We start from the raw sequence: 26,223 nt of genomic DNA on the forward strand, positions 1-26,223 counted from the left end.
TGCCAACAAAGGTTCATCTAGTCAAGGCTATGATTTTTCCAGTGGTCATGTATGGATGTGAGAGTTGGACTGTGAAGAAAGCTGAGTGCCGAAAAATTGATGCTTTTGTACTGTGGTATTGGAGAAGACTCTTGAGAGTCCCTTGGACTGCAAGGAGATCCAACCAGTCCATCCTAAAGGAGATCAGTCCTGGGTGTTCATTGGAAGGACTGATGTTGAAGCTGAAACTCCAATACTTCGACCACCTGCTGCAAAGAGTTGACTCATTTGAAAAGACCCTGATGCTGGGGGCGGATTGGGGGCAGGAGGAGAAGGGGACGACAGAGGATGAGGTGGCTGGATGGCATCACCGACTCGATGGACATGAGTTTGAGTAAACTCTGGGAGTTGTTGATGGACAGAAAGGCCTGGTGTGCTGCGATTCATGAGGTCACAAAGAGTCAGACATGACTGAGCGACTGAACTGACTGACTGACTGACTGAGAGTTAGTTCTCTGTAGTCTAGGGTCTTGGAGTCAGTGCTCCCACTCCAAAGGCTCAGGGCTTGATCTCTGGTCAGTAATGAAGATTCCACAAGTGTTTTGTTATGGCATTAAGTGAGATTAAAACAAATATCCCAAAATGAGAAACCAAAGATGAGCCCCAGGCAAATGGCAGTTACAACATCAAGCAAATAATAATTATAATAATGGGATATACTCATATACATATACACCCATAACTGATGTCAAACCAGTCCAACAACAATAAACACAGTATATTGACCCAGTGAACAAAGGAAATAAAAAAAAACCTTATATTTACCAGTTAAAAACAAAACTAACTAAAACACAAACTGTAAAACAAAACTAAATCAAGGTGCCAAGTGGGGAATAAAGCAATGAAAACAAAACTAACAAATATGTTGAGAGGAAAAGAAAAAAAGAAAAGAAAGAAAGAATAGATATGCAAATTTAAGTAGAGATAGATGAAGAAGATTTATATACATTAAAGATTAGCTGAAAGGGGAAAAGAACAGTAGGAAAGGCAAAGGAATAAATGTAGAAAAAATATAATAGGCTTAAAGAAATAAAAAATTAAAAATACAGAAGAGAGGAAAAAAGAAAAAAAGGAAAACTCCACCGAACTGCAAAAGCCCAACATAGAGGCAGAGGTTTATAACAACAATAAAAAGTGTTACTGAATATACACATATACTTATCTGTGCATAAGCAAAATCAAAACAGTCCAACAAAAGTAAAGTACAGTAGATTGAACCAGTGAACAAAGGAAACCAAAAATTATATCTACCAGTTAAGAACACAACTAACTAAAGCAAAACTGGAAAATAAAGCTAAAGCAAGTTGACAACTGGGGAATAAAGCAATGAAAATAAAACTAATAAATACATTGAGAGGAAAGGAAAGAAAGAAAAGAAAGAATATATATGCAAAGTTAAGTAGAAGTAGATGACAAAGATTTATATACTTTCAAGATTAACTGCAAGGGGGGGAAAGAACAGTAGAATAAACAAACAAAGAAATGAATGTAGGAAAAATAATAATAGGTTTAAAAAATTAAAAGAGAGAGAGAGAGAGGAAAAGAAAAAAGAAAAAAAAAATCTCCACAGAACTGCAAAAGCCCAACATAGATGCAGAGGTTTATAACAACAGTAAAAAAATGTGACACATAAAAACAAAAGCTCAAAAGCTTAATTAAATTTCATAGTGCCAATAAAGTTGAAAACTACAATGGGGGGGGTGAGAAAAAAAAAAGAAAAAAAATCCAAAATAATCTACAGAACAGGTTAAAACATAAGAATAATAAATGTTTCTCTTGAGTCACTGCTGTCAGAGTCCTTTCCCTCGCTGGGAGTCACAGTCCACCTCAGCTCCCTACGATGCCCTCCAACACTGTGCTGGTGTCTGGACCTGCTGTGGGGGCAGCTCAGACTCTAATCTGGTCCTACTCCTGTGTGTTCTTGCCTCCGATGTCCACAGCTGTCAGAGCTAGTGTGCTTTCTTCTGTGTGAGCTCTCAGTGCCCTTTTATAGATTCCAAAGACACAGAGTCTGCCTAGTTGATCCTGTGGGTTTAATCTGCAGCTTGTACAGCTGGTGGGAAGGTTTGGGTCTTCCTCCTTAGTCACTCTGCCCCTGGGTTTCAATTGCGGTTTTATTTCCACCTCTGCCTGTGGGTCGTCCACTGGGGTTTGCTCCTGAGGCTGCCCTGGAGGACTTGGGTCTGTCCCTGTGAGGGCAGGTGTGGAGGCGGTGCAGCTGCTTGAGTGACAGGGGTTCTGGAAGCACCAGGTCCTCAGGGGAGTTGGTGTCTAGGGAGCAGGAAATATAGTGCTCTAGAATGATATGGCAACTAGGATTGGCCAATATGCTCCAGTGTTCTTGCCTGGAGAACCCCGCTCCCTGACAGAGAAGCCTGGCAGGCCACAGTCTACAGGGTTGCAAAGAGTTGGACATGACTGAAGCGACCCTGTGTGCGCAGATGCAAGACTTTTGCTGTGGCAGCTCTGCCCCAGTGAGAGTTGAGTGTGAAGGTGGCACAGCTGTTTGGCTTTCGGGAACCCTGGAGGCTCCAAGTGTGCAGAGGCACGGACTGCCTTCACCACAGGAGTTATGGCCCTATAGGAGTCTTTTTTTGAGCCTCTTGTAGCTGGCGATCAGAAGGCCTCTTTGGCCAGCCTTTCTCCGCAGCTCTGCCCGTTCAGGCACTTAGAGGGCTCCCTTGCCTGGGGTCCTTCTCTGCTGTTCAGTGCATCAGGAACATAGAGGGGCTCCTATGGCTGGGGTCCTACTCTCTAGATCGGCACATCAGGCATTTAAAGGGGCACCCTGGGTGGGGACCTCCTCTGTTGTTCAATGTGTCTGACTTTTAATGGGCCAGTCTCTCTATTGTTCAGCTGCCAATGTGATGCTGGCTGTATGGGGAAAGAGAGGCTTTGGTGATGGCTCTGCCCTCTATGTATGACTGAGTGTATCACCTTGCTTCCATGGCTGCCTGGCTTTCCTCCATGGGCATTTCCCACCACAATCTCCTCCCTCACATCCCCTCGATCCCTCTTTCCTCAGTCAACAGCAGCCCTCACCCTGGGATTGCTCCACAATCCCTAAACACCAGCTCCCAGCTGCTGCACCTTCCAGGGCACCTGTGTCCCTACCCGGGGTATGTATGGCTGCAGCAAGTACTGTCTGATTCTCATTCCATTTAGGCTGCCACAGAGCAGGTCTTTCACTGTCAGCCTTAAATGTTTCTCCTCTGACTCAGACAATTGCCCTGATATGAAGATTGGACCCCTGTTTTTTTCCCCCACACACCAAGGCAGGTCAAGTCCTACTAACACTCCTCTTTTCCCGCCTAGTTCCTTCATTCTCCCAAGTTTGTGTGGTTCTATATATTCTTTTCCGCTGGTCAGGTCCTCCTGTCCACTCTCAGCTGGTGTTCTGCATGCCCTTCTGTGTCTAAAGGTGTATTCCTGATGTATCCATGGAGAGAGATGTACTCCATGCCCACCTACTTCTCTGCCATCGTGCTCTTTCAAGAACCATAGTACTTTTTTAAAAAGTCTTTTTGTAGAAGCTGATGTGACACTTCAAATAAGAGCCTTTTGGTTCCCTCATGACAGTTTTTACCATTCTCTGGGTGACAGAAAGCCAGTAGTCCCTGCCCCAGAGCACACAAACTTGAGTAGGCAGGGCAAAGTGGGGACAAGAGCTGGTTTAACAAGTCTAAATGAGCCTGCAGAAAGGTACATCAGGGTGTAGAGCCTGAACATGTTAAAAACTGGTCTTCTTAAGACAGAACCACTGAGGCCTGGAGTGAGGCAGGGTTTGGGCTTCAGTGGCACAGCTGTTTATTCAGTGTCTCTGCATGGCTCTTTCCATGACGACTGAGGAGTGGACCCAGTGTTTTTCTAAGGTGATCGCAGAGTGATTCTACAAAATTCAGTATTTGCTATTCACTTACATCATATTGGAATACCATTTACCTTGTCTTGGAAATAAAGCGGTGTATAAATGGCAGGAAAAAAAGTTGACTGTGTAGGGTATAGTGCTCTTAATGACCCAGACAACCTTGATCACTCACCTAGAGGCAGACATCCTAGAATGTGAAGTCAAGTGGGCCTAGGAAGTATTACTATGAACCAAGTTAGTGGAGGTGATGGAATTGCAGCTGAGCTATTTTAAATCCTAAAAGATGATGCTATTAGAGTACTGCACTCAATATGCTAGAAAATTTGGAAAACTTAGCAGTGGCCACATGACTGGAAAAGATCAATTTTCATTCCAATCCTAAAGAAGGGCAATGACAAAGAATGTTCAAACTATTACACAGTCAGACTCAATTCACATGCTAAGAAGATAATGCTCAAAATCCTTCAAGCTAGGCTTCAACAGTACATGCACTGAGACCTTTCAGATGTACAAGGTAGATCTAGAAAAGGCAGAGGAACCAGAGATCAAATTGCCAACATTCATTGGATTACATAGAAAAAACAAGAGGATTAAAAAAAAACAAAAAAAGAAAAAACAAAAACAAACAAACAAAAAAAACCTTCTGCTTCATTGACTATGCTTTTGACTGTGTAGATGAAAACAAACTGGAAAATTCTTAAAGAGATGAAACTACCAGACCAGCTTACCTGCCTCCTGAGAAACTTGTATGCAGGTCAAGAAGCAACAGTTAGAACCAGACATGGAACAATGGACTGGTTAGAAATTGGGAAAGGAGTATATGTCAAGGCTATATATTGTCACCCTGCTTATCCAACTTACATTCAGAGTCTATCATGTGAAATGCCAGGCTGGATGAATCCAGCTGTAATCAAGATTTCTGGGAGAAATATCAATAACCTCACATATGCAGATGACACTGACAGTGTTAACAGCCTCTGTAGGGAGGCCAGAAATCCCTAAGGGGCGCAAGGAAATAAACTGCAAGTGATAGACCTTTTTGCCTTTTCTGTTGATGATACCTTGTTCTGAATTAACTTAACTTTTCTCAAACTTTGAGCTAACCAATGCATTTTTCTTATGGAAATGCTTTCCTTAAGATATGTTAATGAAGCTATTTATTTGCTTTGGAATCTTCCTTTCTTCAAGTTGGTTCCAGTTCTGCCTAAGACTATTTTTTTTTTTTTCTTTTCTCAAACCTTGGGCTGATAATGGCTCAACAAACCAGTATCCATGTCAATTTTTTTATGACCTGGAATGACACACCTTTTGCCATTCTATCTCAAAAATGCATATTGTGGGAGAGGAGCCTGGTGAAACTCCCTCAGCCTAGAGGTTTCTCTCTTCTCTGGTCAGCAGCTTGCTAACAGACATAAAGGGGCTTCCCTGATAGCTCAGTTAAAACGCCTTGCTAAAAACTAGCAAGCAGGCACTCTTTCTGTCCCCTTCTGATGTCTATGTCAGAAGCTTTCTCTATCTCTATTATACTTTAACAAACTTTGCTACACAAAAAGCTCCAAGTAGTCAACCTCATCTCTGGCCCCAGATAGAAATCCTCTCCTCCGGAGATCACGAATCCCAGCATAGCACATACCTCACAACCACAACAGTTCAACACCACCTTTATGGCAGAAAGCAAAAAAGCATTAAAGAGCCTCTTGATGAAGGTGAAAGAGGAGAGTGAAAAGGCTGGTTTAAAAATCAACATTCAAAAAAAATCTAAGATTATGGTATCCGGTCCCATCACTTCATGGCAAATATACGGGGAAACAATGGAAACAGTGACAGACTTTTTTTCTTGGGCTCCAATGTCACTGTGGATGGTGACTGCAACTATGAAATTAGAAGAGGCTTGCTCATAGGAAGAAAAACTATGACAAACCTAAACAGTGTATTAAAAAGCAGAGACATAATTTTGCTGGCAAAGGTTCATATAGTCAAAGATACGGTTTTTCTGGTAGTCATGTATGGATGTGAGAGTTGGACCGTAAAGAACTTATACTTTTGAACTGTGGTCCTGGAGAAGACTCTTGAGTCCTTTGGACTGCAAAGAGATCAAACGAGTCAAGTCTAAATGAAATCAGCCCTGAATATTCAGTGGAAGGACTGATGCTGAAGCTGAAGATTCAATACTTTGACCACCTGATATGAAGAGCATTGGAAAAGATCCTGGTGCTGGGAAAGATTGAGGGCATGAGAAGGAATAAACAGAGGATGAGATGGTTGGATGATATCATCAGCTCAATGGGTATGAGTTTGAGCCAACTCTGGGAGACAGGAAAGGATAGGGAAGCCTGGTGTGCCACAGTCCATGGGATTGCAGAGTCAGACACAACTGAGCGACTGAACAACAGCATGTGTGCTTTTGTAAATTCTATCTTAGGGATTTCAGTAGAAAAACAATACAAAGAAAAACTCACTGAAATTTCCAAGTTGTGGCAATGAGTAAAAAGAAAGAACATATTCATTTGAGTACTTTAATTCAAGGCAATAAAGTGAAATTAGACATTTAAAATAAGCTGATAATTTAAATAACTCACCAGAGCTTACCAAGTTCTAAATTTTGTATAATAATGGAATTTTAGGGGACTTTTGATATATGCCTTATCAGACAAGAATGAGAGTTCTTAGAATAACTTTCCTGCTAACAAAGAAAACAAGAATAATTTACATTGCAAACTAGGAATATAAGACTTACATGACTTGTTTTAAAAAAAATCTATAAATACCTATAGCTAATTCATACTTAATGATGAGAAGCTGTATGATTTCACCTAAAACAGAATAAAGTAAGAATGTTTCTTCTCACCTTACCTATTCAGCATTGTACTAAAAGCCCTAGTGGATGCAAAACAAACAAAACTAGAAAGAAAGAAAACATATACAGACTGAGGAGAAACAAACTGTACTTGTTCTCAGATTATTATCCATGTAAATAATCCCAAAGAATCAACAAAAAGCTTCTGGAATTAATAAGTTATTATCTTAGGTTACAGGATATAAACATAACATAGTAGAATGAGTTCCTCAGTTTTGTCTGTTTCCCTGCAACGTAGCTATCAGGCTCCTCTGTCCATTGGATTCTCCAGGCAAGAATACTGGAGTGGGTTGTCATTCCCTTCTCCAAAAGATCTTCCTAACCCAGGGATTGAATCCAGGTCTCCTGCATTTCAGGCAGATTCTTTACTGTCTGAGCCACCAGAAGCCCATAAGCATAACATTCATTAAGCCAATTGCTTTCTTATATACCAGCAATGAATAATACAAATTTGAAATTATGATTTAATTTCATTTACATTATACTTAGGTATAACTAACAATTTGTGTATAAAATCTATATGAAGAAAACTACCAAGTCTGATGAAAGTAAACAAATATTTGAATAAATGGAGATAAGCTCCATGTCCATGGATAAAAAGACTCAATACTGTTAAGATGTTATTTTTTTTCCCACCATGATCTAAAGATCAAAGTGATTCTAATAAAAAGTCCAGAAAGTTATTTTGTAGATATTGGCAAACTTTTTCTGAACTTGATATGGAGAGGCAAAACACCCAGAAGAGCCAACAAAATATTGAATAAAAAGGACTAAGTCAGAGGACTGACACTACTCAACAATTCAGACAGTGTGATATTGGCCAAAGAGTAAACGAAAGATAAATGAACCAGAATGAGAGCCCTGAAATAGACCTATATGAAAATAGTCAACTAACCTGTGACAAAGGAATAAAGGTAATTAACTAGAGAAAGGCTTGTCTTCAAAAACTGATGCTAGAGCAACTGGACATCCCCATGCTAAAGAAAAAAAAAAAAAAAATCAGACACAGACATTGTACCTTTTACAAAAATGAACTCAGAATGGATCATAGACAAATGAAAAACATACATCTATGAAACTCGTAGCATACAAGATAAAACCTACATGACTTTGGGTAGGTAATGGCTTTTTAGATACAACACCAAAGGCATAACCCTTGAATGAAAAAATTGATAGCTTGGGCTAAATTAAATTTAAATACTCCTGAACTGTGAAAGAGATTGTTAAGGAAATGAAAAGACAAACCATCAACAGAGAGAACAAGTTTGTAAAGCATATACGAGATAAAGGACTGGTACCTAGCATATGCAAAGAAGTTTTGAAACTCAATAAGAAAGCGAATAACCCAGTCACAAAATGGGCAAAGGATGTGGACAGATACTTACCCAAAAAGATATCCATATGACAGATAAGCACATGGAAAGACACTCAACAACATGTTATCAGAGAATTGAAAATTAAAATAATAATGCCACAAAACTACACATCTGATTTCAGAATGGCTAACATCCAAAATACTGACAACCACAAATGCTCTTATTCATTACTGATAAGAATTCAAAATAGTACAGCCACAATAGAAGACAGTTTGCTAGATTCTAACAAAATTAACCATATTTTCACCCTATGATCCAGAAATTGTCCTTTGTATTTACACAAATAAGTTAAAAAAGAAAATCTTGTGTCAATACTGCAAAGTTACCATGATCAAAACACTATGTATTGGCATAAAAACAGACATATGTACCAATGGAAGAAAATAGAGAGTCCAGAAATAAACCCATACATCTACGGTCTATTAATCTTCAACAAAGGAGGCAAGAATATACAAAGCCAGCCTCTTTAGCAAGTGCTGTTGGGAAAGCTGAAGAGCTGCATGTAAATCAATGAAGTTAGAACACAACCTTACACCATATACAAAAATAAACTTAAAATAGCTTAAAGACTTAAATATAAGACATAACACCATAAAACTCTTGGAAGATAACATAAGCAAAGCATTTTCTGACATAAATTGCAACTGTGTCAGTATCCCAAGGCAAAATAAGTAAAAGCAAAAACAAATAAATGGAACCTAATCAAACATAAGTTTTTGCATAACAAAGAAAACCATAAACAAAATAAAGACTTAGTCTATAGACTGGGAGAAGATATTTGCAAACAATGTGACCAAAAAGGGCTTAATATCCAAAACACAAACATCTCATACAGCTCAAGATAAAAAGTTTTTAAAAATCCATTCAAAAAATGAGCAGAAGACATACAGACATTTCTCCAGAGGACATCTAGATGACCAAGAGGCACATAAAATAATGCTCAACATTGTGAATTATTAGAGAAATGCAAATCAAGCCTTACAATGAGCTATCATCTCACACTAGTCAGAATAGCCATCATTGAATTGTCAATGAATAATAAATACCAGAAAGGATCTGAAGAAAAGGGAACCCTCCTATGCTTTTGGTGGGAATGTAAATTGGTAGAGCCACTGTGTAGACCAGTATGGAAGTTCCTTAAAATATTAAAAATAGAAATACAATATGATTCATCTATCCTCCCCCTGTGCTTATATCCAGGAAAGACACAAGCTCTAATTTGAAAAGATACATACTTCCCAATATTCATGTAATGACTATGTACAATAGCCAAGGCATAGAAGCAATTTAAGTTTTCATGAACAGATGAATGACTAAAGAAGATGTGATACATATATACAATGGAGTAATACTCAGCCATAAAAGAGGATGAAATAATGCCATTTGCAGAAACATGGATGGACCTGAAAATTATTGTACTAAGTGAAGTAAGTCAGACAAAGACAAATATTATATGGTATCACTTACATGAAATCTAAAAAACAATAATACAAATAACCTATTTACAAAATAGAAAAAAAAACCTCACAGATAGAAAACAAACTTATGTTTACAAAACTGGAAAGGAGGAAGGGATAAATTAGGAGTTTGGGATTAACAAATACATACTAATATATATAAAATAGGTTAACAAGGTCCTATTGTATGGTACAGGGAACTATATCAAGTATCTTGTAATAATCTAGCACAGGAAGGCCGAGAGGATCTACTCCATATTCAAGGTCAGGAGGGGCGGCCTGAGGAGATACCCCTCGTCCAAGGTAAGGAGCAGCGGCTGCGCTTTGCTGGAGCAGCCGTGAAGAGATACCCCACGTCCGAGGTAAGAGAAACCCAAGTAAGACGGTAGGCGTTGCGAGAGGACATCAGAGGGCAGACACACTAAAACCATAATCACAGAAAATTAGCCAGCTTGATCACAGGACCACAGTCTTGTCTAACTCAATGAAACTAAGCCATGCTGTGTGGGGCCACCCAAGACGGACGGATCATGGCAGAGAGGTCTGACAGAATGTGGTCCACTGGAGAAGGGAATGGCAAACCACTTCAGTATTCTTGCCTTGAGAACCCCATGAACAGTATGAGAAGGCAAAATGATAGGATACTGAAAGAGGAACTCCCCAGGTCGGTAGGTGCCCAATATGCTGCTGGATTTCAGTGGAGAAATAACTCCAGAAAGAATGAAGGGATGGAGCCAAAGCAAAAACAATACCCAGTTGTGGATGGGACTGGTGATAGAAGCAAGGCCCGATGCTGTAAAAAGCAATATTGCATAGGAAACTGGAATGTTAGATCCATGAATCAAGGCAAATTGGAAGTGGTCAAAAAGGAGATGGCAAGAGTGAATGTCGACATTCTAGGAATCAGCAAACTAAAATGGACTGGAATGGGTGAACTGAACTCAGCTGACCATTATATCTACTACTGTGGGCAGAAATCCCTTAGAAGAAGTGGAGTAGCCATCATAGTCAACAAAAGAGTCCAAAATGCAGTACTTGGATGCAATCTCAAAAATGACAGAATGATCTCTGTTCATTTCCAAGGCAAACCATTCAATATCAGGGTAAACCAAGTCTATGCCCCGACCAGTAACGCTGAAGAAGCTGAAGTTGAATGGTTCTATGAAGACCTACAAGACCTTTTAGAACTAACACCCAAAAAAGATGTCCTTTTCATTATAGGGGACTGGAACGCAAAAGTAGGAAGTCAAGAAACACCTGGAGTAACAGGCAAATTTGGCCTTGGAGTACAGAATGAAGCAGGGCAAAGGCTAATAGAGTTTTGCCAAGAGATTGCACTGGTCATGGCAAACACCCCCTTCCAACAACACAAGTGGAGACTCTGCACACGGACATCACAAGATGGCCAACATCGAAATCAGATTGATTATATACTTTCCGGCTAAAGATGGAGAAGCTCTGTACAGTCAGCAAAAACAAGACCTGGAGCTGACTGTGGCTCAGATCATGAGCTCCTTATTGCCAAATTCAGACTTAAACTGAAGAGAGTAGGAATAACCACTAGACCATTCAGGTATGACCAAAATCAAATCCTTTATGACTATACAGTGGAAGTGAGAAATAGATTTAAGGGACTAGATCTGATAGACAGAGTGTCTGATGAACTATGGGCAGAGGTTCGTGACTTTGTACAGCAGACAGGGATAAAGATCATCCCCATGGAAAAGAAATGCAAAAAGGCAAAATGGTTGTCAGAGGAGGCCTTACAAATAGCTGTGAAAAGAAGAGAAGCAAAAAGCAAAGGAGAAAAGGAAAGATATTCCCATTTGAATGCAGAGTTCCAAAGAATAGCAAGGAGAGATAAGAAAGCTGTCCTCAACGATCAATGCAAAGAAGTAGAGGAAAACAATAGAATGGGAAAGACTAGAGATCTCTTCCAGAAAATTAGAGATACCAAGGGAACGTTTCATGCAAAAATGGGCTCAATAAAGGACAGAAATGGTATGGACCTAACAGAAGCAGAAGATATTAAGAAGAGGTGGCAAGAATACACAGAAGAACTGTACAAAAAAGATCTTCATGACCCAGTTAATCACAGTGGTGTGATTACTCACCTAGAGCCAGACATCCTGGAATGTGAAGTCAAGTGGGCCTTAGAAAGCATCACTATGAACAAAGCTAGTGGATGTGATGGAATTCCCGTTGAGCTATTTCAAATCCTGAAAGATGATGCTGTGAAAGTGCTGCACTCAATGTGCCAGCAAATTTGTAAAACTCAGCAATGGCCACAGGACTGGAAAAGGTCAGTTTTCATTGCAATACCTAAAAAGGACAACCACAAAGAATGCTCAAACTACAGCATAATTGCACTCATCTCACACGCTAGTAAAGTAATGCTCAAAATTCTCCAAGCCAGGCTTCAGCAATACGTGAACCGAGAACTTCCAAATGTTCAAGCTGGTTTTAGAAAAGGCAGAAAATATAGGGTTATCATTACCATCTTTCTAAATTCCATATATATGTGTTAGTAGGCTGTAATGTTCTTTATCTTTCTGGCTTACTTCACTCTGTATAATGGGCTCCAGTTTCATCCATCTCATCAAGTAATTATCCTCCAACTAATAAAAATAAATGAAAAAAAAGAAAAAAAAAAAAAAGAAAAGGCCGAGGAACCAGAGATCAAATTGCCAATATCCGTTGGATCATCGAAAAGCAAGAGAGTTCCAGAAAAACATCTACTTCTGCTTTATTGACTACGCCAAAGCCTTCGACTGTGTGGATCACAATAAACTGTGGAAAATTCTGAAAGAGATGGGAATACCAGACCATCTGACCTGCCTCTTGAGAAACCTGTATGCAGGCCAGGAAGCAATAGTTAGAACTGGACATGGAACAACAGACTGGTTCCAAATAGGAAAAGGAGTACGTCAAGGCTGTATATTGTCACCCTGCTTATTTCACTTATATGCAGAGTACATCATAAGAAACGCTGGGCTGGATGAAGCACAAGCTGGAATCAAGATTGCCGGGAGAAATATCAATAAACTCAGGTATGCAGATGACACCACCCTTATGGCAGAAAGTGAAGAGGAACTGAAAAACCTCTTGATGAAAGTGAAAGAGGAGAGTGAAAAAGTTGACTTAAAGGTCAACATTCAGAAAACTAAGATCATAGCATCTGGTCCCATCACCTCATGGGAAATAGATGGGGAGACAGTGGAAACAGTGTCAGACTTGATTTTTTGGGGCTCCAAAATCACTGCAGATGGTGACTGCAGCCATGAAATTAAAAGACGCTTACTCCTTGGAAGGAAAGTTATGACCAACCTAGATAGCATACTAAAAAGCAGAGATGTTACTTTGCCAACAAAGGTCCATCTGGTCAAGGCTATGGTTTTTCCAGTGGTCATGTATGGATGTGAGAGTTGGCCTGTGAGGAAAGCTGAGCACCAAAAAATTGATGCTTCTGAACTGTGGTGTTGGAGAAGACTCGTGAAAGGCCCTTGGACTGCAAAGAGATCCATCCAGTCCATCCTGAAGTAGATCAGCCCTGGGTGTTCCTTGGAAGGACTGGTGCTGAAGCTGAAACTCCAATACTTTGGCCACCTCATGCAAAGAATTGACTCATTGGAAAAGACCCTGATGCTGGGAGGGATTGGGGGCAGGAGGAGAAGGGGCTGACAGAGGATGAGATGGCTGGATGGCATCACCGACTCAATGGGCATGAGTTTAAGTAAACTCCGGGAGTTTGTGATGGACAGGGAGGCCTGGCGTGTTGCAATTCATGGGGTAGCAAAGAGTCGGACTTGACTGAGCGACTGAGCTTAACTGACTGATAGTGGCAATAAATGGAAAAAGAATATATACAAATACAAATTTATTTATTTATATATGCACATATAAATGTATGTATACATATTTTATACAAGTTTGCCTTTGTATAAAATATATACATACATACAAATATATATGTATAAGTAGATATTTTATAAGCAGTGAAATTATGTCAGTCATGCCCAACTCTTTGCAACTCCATGGACTATACAGTCCATGGAATTCTCCAGGCCAGAATATTGGATTGAGTAGCTGTTTCCTTCTCCAAAAGCTCTTCCCAACCCTGGGATCGAACCCTGGTCTCCCCATTACAGGCAGATTCTTTACCAGCTGGCTACCAGGGATGCCTGCATATGTAAAATATATATTTATTTATGTGCTGTGTGCGCTAACAGGTTGTTTCAGTCATGTCTGACTCTTTGTGACCCTATGGACTATAGCCCACCAGGCTCCCTCATTCATGGGATTCTCCAGGCAAGAATACTGGAGTGGGTTACCAACCCCCCTCCAGGGGACCTTCCTGACAGGGATCAAACCTGTGTCTCTTAAATCTCTTGCATTGATCGGCAGTTGGGTTGTTTACCACTAGCACATAGATGGCAAATAGATGGGCAAACCACTTGGGAAGCCTATCTATCTATCTAAGTAGATTGATAGATATACACATCACCAGATGGTCAATACTGAAATCAGACTGATGTGTTCTTTAGGCCAAGATGGAGAAGCTCTATACAGATAGCAAAAACAAGACTGGGAGCTGACTGTGGCTCAGATCATGAATTCCTTATTGCCAGATTCAGACTTAAATTGAAGAAAGTAGGGAAAACCACTAGATCATTCAGGTATGACCTAAATTAAATCCCTTACAATTATACAGTGGAAGTGAGAAATAGATTCAGGGGATTATATCTGATAGATAACAGTTCCTGAAGAACTATGGACAGAGATTCATGACATAGTACAGGAGGCAGGGATCAAGTCCATCCCAAGGAAAAAGAAATGCAAAAAGCAAAATGGTTGTCTGAGGAGGCCTTACAAATAGCTGTGAAAAGAAGAGAAGCAAAAGGCAAAGGAGAAAAGGAAAGGTATACCCATTTAAATGCAGAGTTCCAAAGAATAGCAAGGAGAAATAAGAAAGCCTTCCTCAGTGATCAATGAAAAGAAAAAAACAATAGAATGGGAAAGGCTAGAGATCTCTTCAAGAAAATTTGAGATACTAAGGAAACATTTCATGCAAAGATGGACACAATAAAGGAGAGAAAAGGTATGGACCTAACAGAAGCAGAAGATATTAAGAAGAGGTGACAAGAATACACAGAAGAACTGTACAAAAAAGATCTTCATGACCCAGATAATCACGATGGTGTGATCACTCACCTAGAACCAGACATCCTGGAATGTGAAGTCAAGTGGGCCTTAGGAAGCATCACTACAAACAAAGCTAGTGGAGGTGATGGAATTCCAGTTGAGTTATTTCAAATCCTAAAAGATGATGCTGTGAAAGTGTGTGTGTGTGTATTTTATATCCTGCCAATCTTGCTGGACTCATTTATTAGTTATAGGAGATTTTTGCTGATTTATTAAAATTTATATGTAGACAATGATGACATTTTCAAACAGAGATAATTTTTTACTTGTGTTCCATTTACTATTATTATTATTGGGTTCATGTCTGCCATTTTGCTGTTTGTTTTCTACGTGACACATGCCTCTTTTAGATTTCTCTTCCTCTTTTTTTGCCTTCTTTTCTTTAAGTGAATATTTTCTTGTGTGATATTTGAATACCTTATGAGTTTTTACTTTATAATTTTTAAGTAGTTTTTAGTGGTTGTTCTAAGTCTTACAAGATATATATCATCAGGATTTATCACTTATTTTCATTATTTTAATTTCAGTGATTTTGAAAAAAGCTAAAATTTTATTCCTCTCTAGCTGCATTCACTTTTCCTTTTTTTCTGTGCCTCTTCTTGCTTAACTATTTTGTTTAATGTATGTTACAGATTATTTAATATGCAGTTATAATTATTGTTGTATTTAAACATGTGCTTGTTATAGCAATACAAAGAAAGAATATATATGTATAAAGGTATATAGCTAGGTAGATAGATAATAGAAAATTTGTAATAGTCTCTTCATTTCTTGACTAAGACCTGTGTTACCTTTGGGTATCTTTTCTTTACTCCAGTATAACTTTGGCTCCATTCTTCTCCTTTTGTGCTGTTATTGTCTAATATATTGCATTTCTACATGACATAGGTGCACAATGTAATAATATACACATCATTTTATAAAATTAAATCTGGTAAGAAAAGAGAAGATATCAAGGAAAGTCCATCAGGATTCCTTTCCTCCCCATCCATCCTCACATCACCAAGATGGTGTGGAAGGTCTTCTGCCTCATAAAACTAGACACTTTCTTAGGAAAAGATTCAGGAAGAAGAGATGAGACCTGGGACATTGAACATTTGTGTTTCAAGACAAATTGAACAGAGGGATTGCACACTTTATTTCATTAAACTTTAAATTGTGAAAAACTAGAAGTAAATATTTCATATTTTATTAAACATCAGGTGGAGGTTTGCACTTTGGCTAGAAGAAAAACAGTCCCTTTTCAGAGTAGCTACACCTAGTCTGGCAGAACAGTAAGGTCAAAGGTCTTCTGAAGTCCGATGATCATTGGAGAGATATAGGCCAGGTAGAAAGGGCATTTTCACAAGAGTATGGCTGCCATCTCCATGAAGAAGCCTACCAGATGGAGGACACAATCAAGTTTCATACCTCTTCTTCTCAATCCCACCCCACTTTGGTTCAGAAGATTTCATGGTGGAAATGCTGTGAAATGAATCTAAAGGAGCTTGATGGATGGCAGTCAAAGAAGCAGTTCTATCTGTAGCCTCTTCTTTCTTGTTCAGTGGCTAATCTCTAGTTTATAGAAGAGCTCTCAGGAGTTGAAAGACCGAGACCAGCGTGTATAAAGAATGCTGCAGTTTCTGACACAGTAATCCAGTAAGCCATGCTTGTTCTTTCCTTTCTGCCCTTTCCGTAGGCTCTTGTCCAGTTATTTACTTGATACACTTTGGTCCCATTCAGTTTTGTTTGTTTGTGCAGCTGTCTCTAATGGGCCAGGTATCAGGCCTCTTTCTCATCTCCATAGGATGTGGCATTAAGAATCCTCCTGCAAATACTTCACCCAGTCAGCAACTGCCATGTCATTATTTCATGCTACTATGGGAAACATCAGCTGAGATTTCACAATGACCCCAAATAGTTCAAGTGTTGGCAGTAAAAAAAAAAAAAAATTAAAAAAGAGGCAAATATGTAGTCCTTCCCATCATTTCAAGCTCAGCCCAGGAGGAGATGCAGACATATTAAGAGATCACTATGAACAAAGCGTGGAAGCTCCTGCTGTAGAGGTGCCTCCACTGGGATTGCTGTCTCCTCCATGGAGAACTCTATGGCCTGTATATAGTCCATGGGGTCACAAAGAGTCAGACACAATTGAGCGACTTTCACTTCACCACTTCACCATGAGCATGGGGGATAGTGGGAGATGTCTTGACAAATATTTTCCACCTCAGGAACCCAGAGCCAAACCTAAATACAAATGTTTGCTGAAAGGATGTGTGGGTGGCTCTTCAAACTGATAGATGAACTAGGAAAGATGGGAGTTCAAGAGTAAGCTTCAGCAATCTAAATGTTTATTAACAGAGCAAAGGATAAAGAAGAAGTGGTACATACATACAACGGAATATTACTCAGCCATAAAAATGAATGAAATTGGAACATTTGTAGAGACATGCATGGACCTAGAGACTGTCATACAGAGTGAAGTAAATAAGAAAGAGAAAATAAAATATTATATATTAATGCATATATGTGGACTCTAGAAAAATGGTACTGATGAAACCTATTTGCAGTACAGGAATAGAGACAGAGATGTAGAGATAAAACATGAACTCCAAGTGGGAGGAGAGGAGTGTGGGATGAATTGGGAGGTTGGGATTGACATATGTACACTATTGATACTATGTATAAAATAGATAACAATTGATAACTTCCTGTATAGCACAGAAAACTCTACTCAATACTCTGTGGTGACCTGTATGGAAAGGTAATCCAAAAAAGAGGGCATATGTATATGTGTAGCTGGTTCATTTTACTGTACAGTAGAATCTAATGGAACATTGTAAAGCAACTATACTTCAATAAAAATTAATTTTAAAAAAAGAGGGAAAAAAAGAAAAGAAAAACAAAAGAAAGAAAAAAAGAGAAAAGAAAAGAAAGGGGAAAAAAAGAGGAAGCTTCAGGAATATTTCCTTAAACCGGATCATGACCAGTGGGGAAAAGGAAACAATGGAGCCACCATCAAGCATTAGAAGCTTCACTAATTCATTTCCTAAGTCATTCATACATTCAGGAAGACATGCTTGTACACCCACTGTGGGCAGGCAATGTTTCAGGCTCTGCACATTAAGCAGGGTGTGCAACCACAGTTTGACCACTAATTATCATGAGCAACAGTCCTGTTTGCCTGTCAGTGCTACCACTGCCAGTTCTCTGTCCTTTCTCTTTGGACGCACAGTCTTATGAAGCCATGGATGTGGCTGGCAAAGTCTTCAAGGGAAACTTAAAGACCAAATAGCTAGCATTTCTCTTCTTCTTTAAAGAGAGGTGTGTCTGCAATTCACCTGGACTCAACAACTGGAGGATCACCCAACCACAAAACAAGGTTTGGTTCCTGTTCCTACAAAATGAGAGGCAAACCACCACCAGGAAATGTGTCACAGCGTGATAGATAAGGGAACTAAGTCTTGCAGGATGAGCGGTGGTGTCAGGTGGTGAAGGAGGCAGTAGGGGCAAGTTTCTGTGCTGAGGAAAACACTCGAGTCAGGCAGAGACAGCCCTGGGCCTTCAGGTGGCTCAACTTATCTGCACCGTCATCAACATCATCATTTTAAAACAATTACAAGTAAAACAAAGGATTTAATTTTGCCTTTATTTACTGCTTTTCTGTCATTCTTTCTGCATGCATGTCCAGAATTTCTGACCCCTATAATTATCTTTCTGCTTGAAGAACTTATTTCTTTAGTGTTTAATTATCTGCTAAAACCTCTATTTTTACTTCACTTTTAGAATTATAAGTTGTGATTTTTTTCTTTCATTACTAAATATTTCATTCTGTTCTTCTTGCTTTCCTGGTTTCTTGTAAAAAGTCCACTGTAATTCTTGTCCTTTCTCTCTATAGGTGAAACTATTCTCTGGCTTCTTTTAAGATTTTTCTCTGTGTCTTTGGTTTTCTATAGTTCAAATATAATTTATGCCTAGGTATGATTTTATTTTTTTAAATTTATCCTGCTCAGTGTTCTCTGAGCTTGACCATCTGATTAAACCTCAGTCTTTTGATATCTATCATTAAGTTCTGAAAGTTCTCAGCCATTAATATATCAAATATTTGACATATTAAAAATATTTGACATTAATATTCTCCTTCTTGCATTCCTATTATGATATGCTACACCTTCTTGAAATTGTTACACCATTCTTGGATGTTCTGTTCTGGTTTTCATTTTTTTTTTCTCTTGGATGCTTCAGTTTGGGAAGTTTTTATTTTCCTGTTTAATTTCATTGATTCTTCCTTGTTGTGTCAAGTTTACTCATGAGCCCATCAAACACATTTTTCATTTGTCTTACAATAAGTGTGATACCTAGCATTTTCTTTTGATTTATTTTCCTGGAGTTTCCATCTCTCTGCAAACATTGCCCATCTATTTGTTCTTTTACTTGGGAACTTTTTTTTTTTAATTTATTAGAGCCCTTAACAAACTTATCATAGTAATTTAAAATTCTCTGTCTGATAATTTCAACATCTGTATGGTATATGAGCCCAGTTCTGATGATAGCTTGTATCTCTTCACTCTGTCTTTCGTTTTTTGTTGCCTTTTAAAAGATTTTTACAATTTTTGATTGAAAGCTGGATATGATGTATCAGGTTACAGGAATTTTTATAACAGGGTGAGAACTTAAGTTATGGGAATTGGGCCATGTTTAATGTTTGCTGTAGCTATAGTGTCAGAGACTACAGATCCCTCTGCTATCTCTGTTTATATATATCTCCTCTTGGTTTAGGGACTTATCTTTGTGCTATTCCTCTGAGTAAGTTTGTGTTTTACAGTACTTTCATTCTGTAATGCACTGTTATTATGCTGGAAGCTTGTTGGTTTGGCCATAAGGTGTGGGGTGGGGGAATATTCTAACCATCACATGAAGTCTCTGTTACTCCATGAGCCTGTTGCTCATTAGTGTGGCCTTTAGAAGTGTCTCTGTTGCTCTATTTCCAATTTATATCCTTAAATTCCGGTCCCCTATTGAGTATGTTTAATTTTTCTTTTTTCCCCTAAGTGAGACAGAAAACCTAGAAGGGACTGGTTTGGGTCAGAATGCCACACCCTGGTCCACTGGATTAAGCTTTTGGTGCTGTCCTCTGGTCACTCCTGCTCACCACATCCCCAGCCACCAGAGCCATAAGGGGGTCTTCTGGGCTTCTCCCTGAAGGACCTATTAAGGTTTCTGGAGGCACAGCCTGGGACCATGTTGCCCACACCTGGACTGTAAGAGCCGCCCTCAGAATTTTCTCGCTATTGTCAGTGTGCGCTCAGTCTTCAGCACTGTCGTGATCACTAGTCAGGTGTCTGTCAGTCCTGTCAGTGCCTTCTTGTCCAGGTAAAGAGTCTGGGAGCTCTGTCTTTCTGGGTGCTGCCAGCCCTACAGATTTCAGGGTAGCCTGTCTTATACCTTTGGGTCTCTAATGGACCCAAGAGAAATTGTTGATTGCCAATTGGTCCACATTTTCCCTGTTGTAAGGACTAAAGTAATGGCTTCCAAGTTCTTTCCTTATTGAGGCCACTATGAAAAGTCCAGTCATTATCATTTTAACCAGCGGTATTTCATTGTGGAGGGCTGAGAGAGGTATCTCCTAGTGGGGTTGGCTGGAGTGAAGATAATCTACTTTTTTTCTGATTTTCCCCTCAAGACTAGGGAAAGTCTCACCAGGACCATCATAGCTGACTTAAAGCAATCATACTAGTAGTCAGAAAAAATTGCACATTTCAATTAATCCAACATTAGGATTAGGAAGGAAACAGAACATTAGGACAGAAACAGAACAGAGACAGGAGTTCGTCATCAGTACCAGATGAATTGTCTCAAGATTTCCAGGGCAGCGATGGAAAGTGAGACGTTCCAGGTTTTGAAATCAGACGTTTAGATTATTAATAATAGCTCTTCTTTTCACTCTGTAGTTTTCCTTCATAGTCATAAGTTCCTCATTTTTAACCAGAGGATAACAATACAGAATTTATAAGTTACCGCAGGGATTAAATGAGGTCATTTAGTTAATGTCCTCATCCAGATCCTGCCACCTGGTCAAGACCTGTTGACCTGAAGCCACTGGCATCTCACTGTGCCTTCTCTCCACTGGAGCCTCCCCAGCCTGAGCATTTTAACCACTAGAGAACGGGGACACAGGCACTTGTCCCTGACTTGGCCAAAGCCTTCTGCTCTACTCCTTCTGCTTTCTGAGTCTGTGAGACATGGCAGGTTAGCTCCAAGTTCAGGCAAGGGCTTTACCTTCTAATTAGTAACGGCAGAGCTCCCGTTAAATTACTGGCAGATCAAATGTCTCACTGCTTTTTATTCATTACTGGCTTCTAATTATTCTAAATTGTTTCCTCTTCTTCTTCTTCTTTTTTTGTAAATTGTTTCTTAATTAGATTCTGTCCAGTGGAAATTGAATGTGAAAGAACAAGACACAGGGTGGACCTCCAGGGTAAAGCATCCCTCAGGGATGGTGTTTGTCATCAGAAGCAAATGCTGTATCTGAAGGTCCTAGTTTCTTGCCAGGCCCACCTTTTCAAGCCCTGAAGAAAACACCATCTCTCCAGGGCTCTCAGTAAGGACAGGCTGCAGTCTATAAGGAGCAAATATCCCCAGGAGACTCCCAGTCTTGAGCAGGAGTTCTCTGTTGGGGAAGGGTTAATAGAACCGGACAGTGTCTGCCCTGACAATTTTGTCTTCTTGGTGGTCCTCTTGTTCAGAAGATTCTTTCCCCAACCCATTTGCAATCTAAAGCCTTCATCTTTCTCCCTCCCCTAGTGGAATGCGACACAGACAAGGCATTGCTTTTGGTCCCTTATCCTTCCCTTTGCATTATGGATCCTATTCTTGCTAGGAAACTAAAGATGCTTCTTACAAGTCTCTTCTTTTATTAAAAATGAAAGATATTTCTCTTACAGAAATGCAAGCTATCACTTTGATAGCATGCAACAAAGATCTAAAAAATTATAGTCATTATCTCTATTTCTGAGAATTTGATCTAAGAAAATAATGCAGACAAAGCTTAAGCTGAAAAATACTGTTATGGGTTGCATGTGTCCTGCCAACACTCATTTGAAGTTCTAAATCTCAGTACCGCAGTAAGTGATCTTATTTGGGGACAGAGTTTTTAAAGAAATAATTTAAATGAGGCCACTAGGGGCTCTAACATTATAACTGGTGTCCTTATAACAAGGAGGAATTTAGACACAGAAGTAAGCACACAAGATGATGTGAAGAGACGCAGGGAGAAGATGGGCAGCATTTGTAAGTTAAGAAAAGACGCCTAAACTACAAGATTCCGTGTGATGCTGCAGCAAATACTGAAGATCCCATGTGCTATAAATAAAACCTGGTGCTGCCAAACAAACAAACAAACAAATGCAAGTAAATATATTTTAAAAACAACAAAGACATACACATTTTCCCACCTAAATTATATTAAAAGATTAAGCTACTTTATTCTGAGGAAATCCAATGATACTAGTTTTCTTATATGCTACTGATGGAGTGTGGGTTGGGATAAGTTTTCTGAAATCAATTTGGCTAAAAATTGAAGAACTTTAACTTTTCTGTGCTTTATGGGCTAATATATCAATTTCTAGCTTATTCTTAGGAAACAGTTGTGGTTTCTAATAAAGGTTTTTGGTATATGATTTTTTGGAATAGGTGGTTCATAATAGAAAAAACAAATAGAAGCAACACAAATGCCCATAGTAAGAAAAATATTATATAACTTCTGATATGCTTGTAAAATTATGTATTATTACACAATTAGAAATGTTTTTAAGACTACATTTCATACTATGAGAATGCATTAGCTATATTATAAAATTAAAGCCACTAAATGTATTTTTAAAGAAATGAACTGAGATTTTATACAAATTATCTTTAATTATAATAATGTGTTTTTTTGTTATTCCATATATAACTTGAAATTAAAATACATAATTAATTATATTCTGTGACTACTTTAATACTTTTGGAAAAAAGAACTGTAAAGCATCATTAAGAAGATGTAATAATGTGTGGGATGTGCAGGTGGATGTGAGCCTTTCCAATATTCCTAAAATAAATTATGAATGTGGTTGACTGCCTTTAATTCACCTTTCTGGACCCCAAATAAAACCATGGTTGTTTCACTGGGGAACAAGATTAATAGGCAGGAGACAGTAATATTCAATAGAGTGCAAACCAGAGAAGAGCAAAACTTTAGTTTACCCACTCTAGAGAGGCAGTAGGCAGGCTGTGTCAATCAAGGCAGGAAAGCCTATAGGACATGCAGACAGGACTCAGTGAGTGAGCATCAGCTGACACCTTTTCAGCTGAAAATGTGAATAAAAAAGTGTAGGAGGCTGGACCTGGACTAGATAGATGCTTACTCCTTGACACTTAGGGTCAAATGCTTTGCTAGCTCACTTTTAAGGAAGAATTAAAACATTATCCTACAGAGGAGAAGTTCTCAAATCTTTTAGTCTTTGATTACTTTTATTCTCTCAAAATTATCTTACACACCCAAGATCTTGTCTTTTGGTATTTTCTATATTAGACATGAAAACTGACATATATTAATATCTTTATTATTCATTTAAAATAATAACAAACCCATTTGATAGTAAATTAATTCTGTTTTATAAATATTAACTAAAATTTCCTTAAAAAGAAAAAAGTAGTGAGAAAACTGGCATTGTTTTACTTTTTCACAAATCTCTTTACTGTCTGGTTTAATAGAAGATGGCTTTATCCATTCCTCTGTGATGGACATTTAGGTTGCTTTCATATGCTGCCTACTGTAAATACTGCTGCGAAGAATATTGGGGGTGCATGTGTCTTTTCAAATCATGGTTTTTTCCAGGTATATGCCCAGGAGTGGGATTGCTGGATTGTATGGCATTACTACCTCTATTTCTAGTCTATTTATCTTACTTTTTAACGGATAAAGATGTGGTATATATTGTGCTGTGTGTTCGGGTGCTTCAGCCATGTCTCTTTGCGACCCTATGGACTGTAGCCTGCCAGGCTTTTCTGTCCTTGGGATTCTCCAGGCAACAATACTAGCCTGGGTTGCCATGCTCTCCTCCAGGGAATCTTCCCAATCCAGTGATCGAACCCACATCTCCTGCATCTCCTACAATGCAGGTGGCTTCTTTACCTGCTGAACCACCTGGGAAGCCCACAATGGAATATTACTCAGCCATTAAAAATGAAATAATGCCATTTGCAGCAACATGGGTGGACCCAGAGCTTGTCATAGTGAAGTAAGTCAGATGAGGACAAATATCAGTATGATATTGCTTTCATGTGGAATCTAAAATAAAAAAGAGTAGAAATAAACTTATCTACAAAACAGAAATAGAGTGACAAATGTAGGAAATAAACTTAGGTTTACTAGGGAGGATGGGGGAGGGATAAATTGGAAGATAGAGATTGACATAGATTAATATGCACAACTATTTATGAAATAGACAACTAATAATGATCTATTGTATAGCACAGGGAACTGTACTCAATACTTTGTAATGGCCTGTACAGCAAAGAATCTTAAAAGGAGTGAATATGTGTATACGTATAAATGATTCACTTTTGCTGTACAGCAGAAACTAGCATAACATGGTTAAATCAACTATACTCAAAAAAAAAAAAAAAAGAAGAAGATGGCTGAACTCTACTTTGGATTGCAGCTCACCAGGCTTCCCTGTCCATCACCAACTCCCGGAGCTTGCTCAAGTTCATGTCCACTGAATCAGTGACGCCACCCAACCATCTCATTGTCTGTGTTCTCCTCTACTTCTGCCTTCAATCTTTCCTACATTCAGAGTCTTTTCCAGTGAATCAGATCTTCACATCAGGTGGCCAAAATATTAGGGTTTCAGCTTCAGCTCAGTCCTTCCAATGAATACTCAGGACTGATTTCCTTTAGGATTGACTGGTTTGATTTCCTGTAGTCCAAGGGACTCTCAAGAGTCTTCTCCAACACCACAGTTCAAAAACATCAATTCCTTGGCATACAGCTTTCTTTATAGTCCAACTCTCACATCCATATATGACTGCTGGAAAAACGATAGCTTTCACTACACAGACCTTTGTCTGAAAATTAATGTCTCTGCTTTTTAGTATGCTGTCTAGCTTGTTCATAGCTTTTCTCCCAAAGAGCAAGCACCTTTTAATATCATGGCTATAGTCACCATCTGCAGTAATTTTAGAGCACAAGAAAATAATATCTATGACTGTTTCAATGTTTCACCATCTATTTGCCATGAAATGATGGGATCAGATGCCATGATCTTAGTTTTTTTGAATGTTGAGTTTTAAGCCAGTTTTTACACTCTCTGCTTTTACCTTCATCAAGAGGCTTTTTAGTTCCTCTTCACTTTCTGACATAAGGATGTTGTCATCTGCAAATCTGAGGTTGCTGATATTTCTCCCAGCAATCTTGATTTCAGCTTGTGCTTCATCCAGCCTGGCATTAGCATAATGTACTCTGCGTATAGGTTAAATAAGCAGGGTGACAATATACAGCCTTGACATACTCCTTTTCCTATTTGGACCAGTCTGTTCCATGTCCAGTTCTACCTGTCACTTCCTGACCTGCATACAGATTTCTCAGGAGGCAGGTAAGGTGGTCTGGTAGTTCCATCTCTTAAAGAATTTTCCATAGTTTCTTGTGATCCACAGTCCAAGGATTTGGCATAGTCAATAAAGCAGAGGTAGATTTTTTCTGGAATTCTCTTGCTTTCTTGATGATCCAGCAGATTTTGGCAATTTGATCTCTGGTTCTTTTGCCTTTTCTAAATCCAGCTTGAATATCTGAAAGTTCATGATTCACGTACTGTTGAAGCTTGACTTGGAGAATTTTGAGCATTACCTTACCAGCGTGTGAGATGAGTGCAATTGTGGGGTAGTTTGAGTATTCTTCGGCATTGCCTTTCTTTGGGATTGGAATGAAGACTGGCCTAGTCCAGTCCTGTGGCCACTGCTGAGTTTTCCAAAGTTGCTGGCATATTGAATGCAGCACTTTCACAGCATCATCTTTTAGGATTTGAAATAGCTCAACTGGAATTTCATCACCTCCTTGAGCTTTGTTTGTAGTGAAGCTTCCTAAGGCCGACTTGACTTCACATTCCAGGATGTCTGGCTCTAGGTGAGTGACCACACCATTGTGGTTATCTGGGTCTTGAAGATCTTTTCTGTATAGATCTTCTGTGTTCTTGCCACTTCTTGTTAATGTCTTCTGCTTCTGTTATGTCCATACCACTTCTATCCTTTATTGTGCCCATCATAGCACGAAATATTCCCTTGGTATCTTTAATTTTCTTGAAGATATCTCTAGTCTTTCCCATTCTATTGTTTTCCTCTATTTCTTTGCACTGATCACTGAGGAAGGCTTTCTATCTCTCCTTACTATTCTTTGGAACTCTGAAT

The sequence above is a fragment of the Cervus elaphus genome, chromosome 33 (genome assembly GCF_910594005.1).
Source record: "Cervus elaphus chromosome 33, mCerEla1.1, whole genome shotgun sequence".
Taxonomy (NCBI): Eukaryota; Metazoa; Chordata; class Mammalia; order Artiodactyla; family Cervidae; genus Cervus; species Cervus elaphus.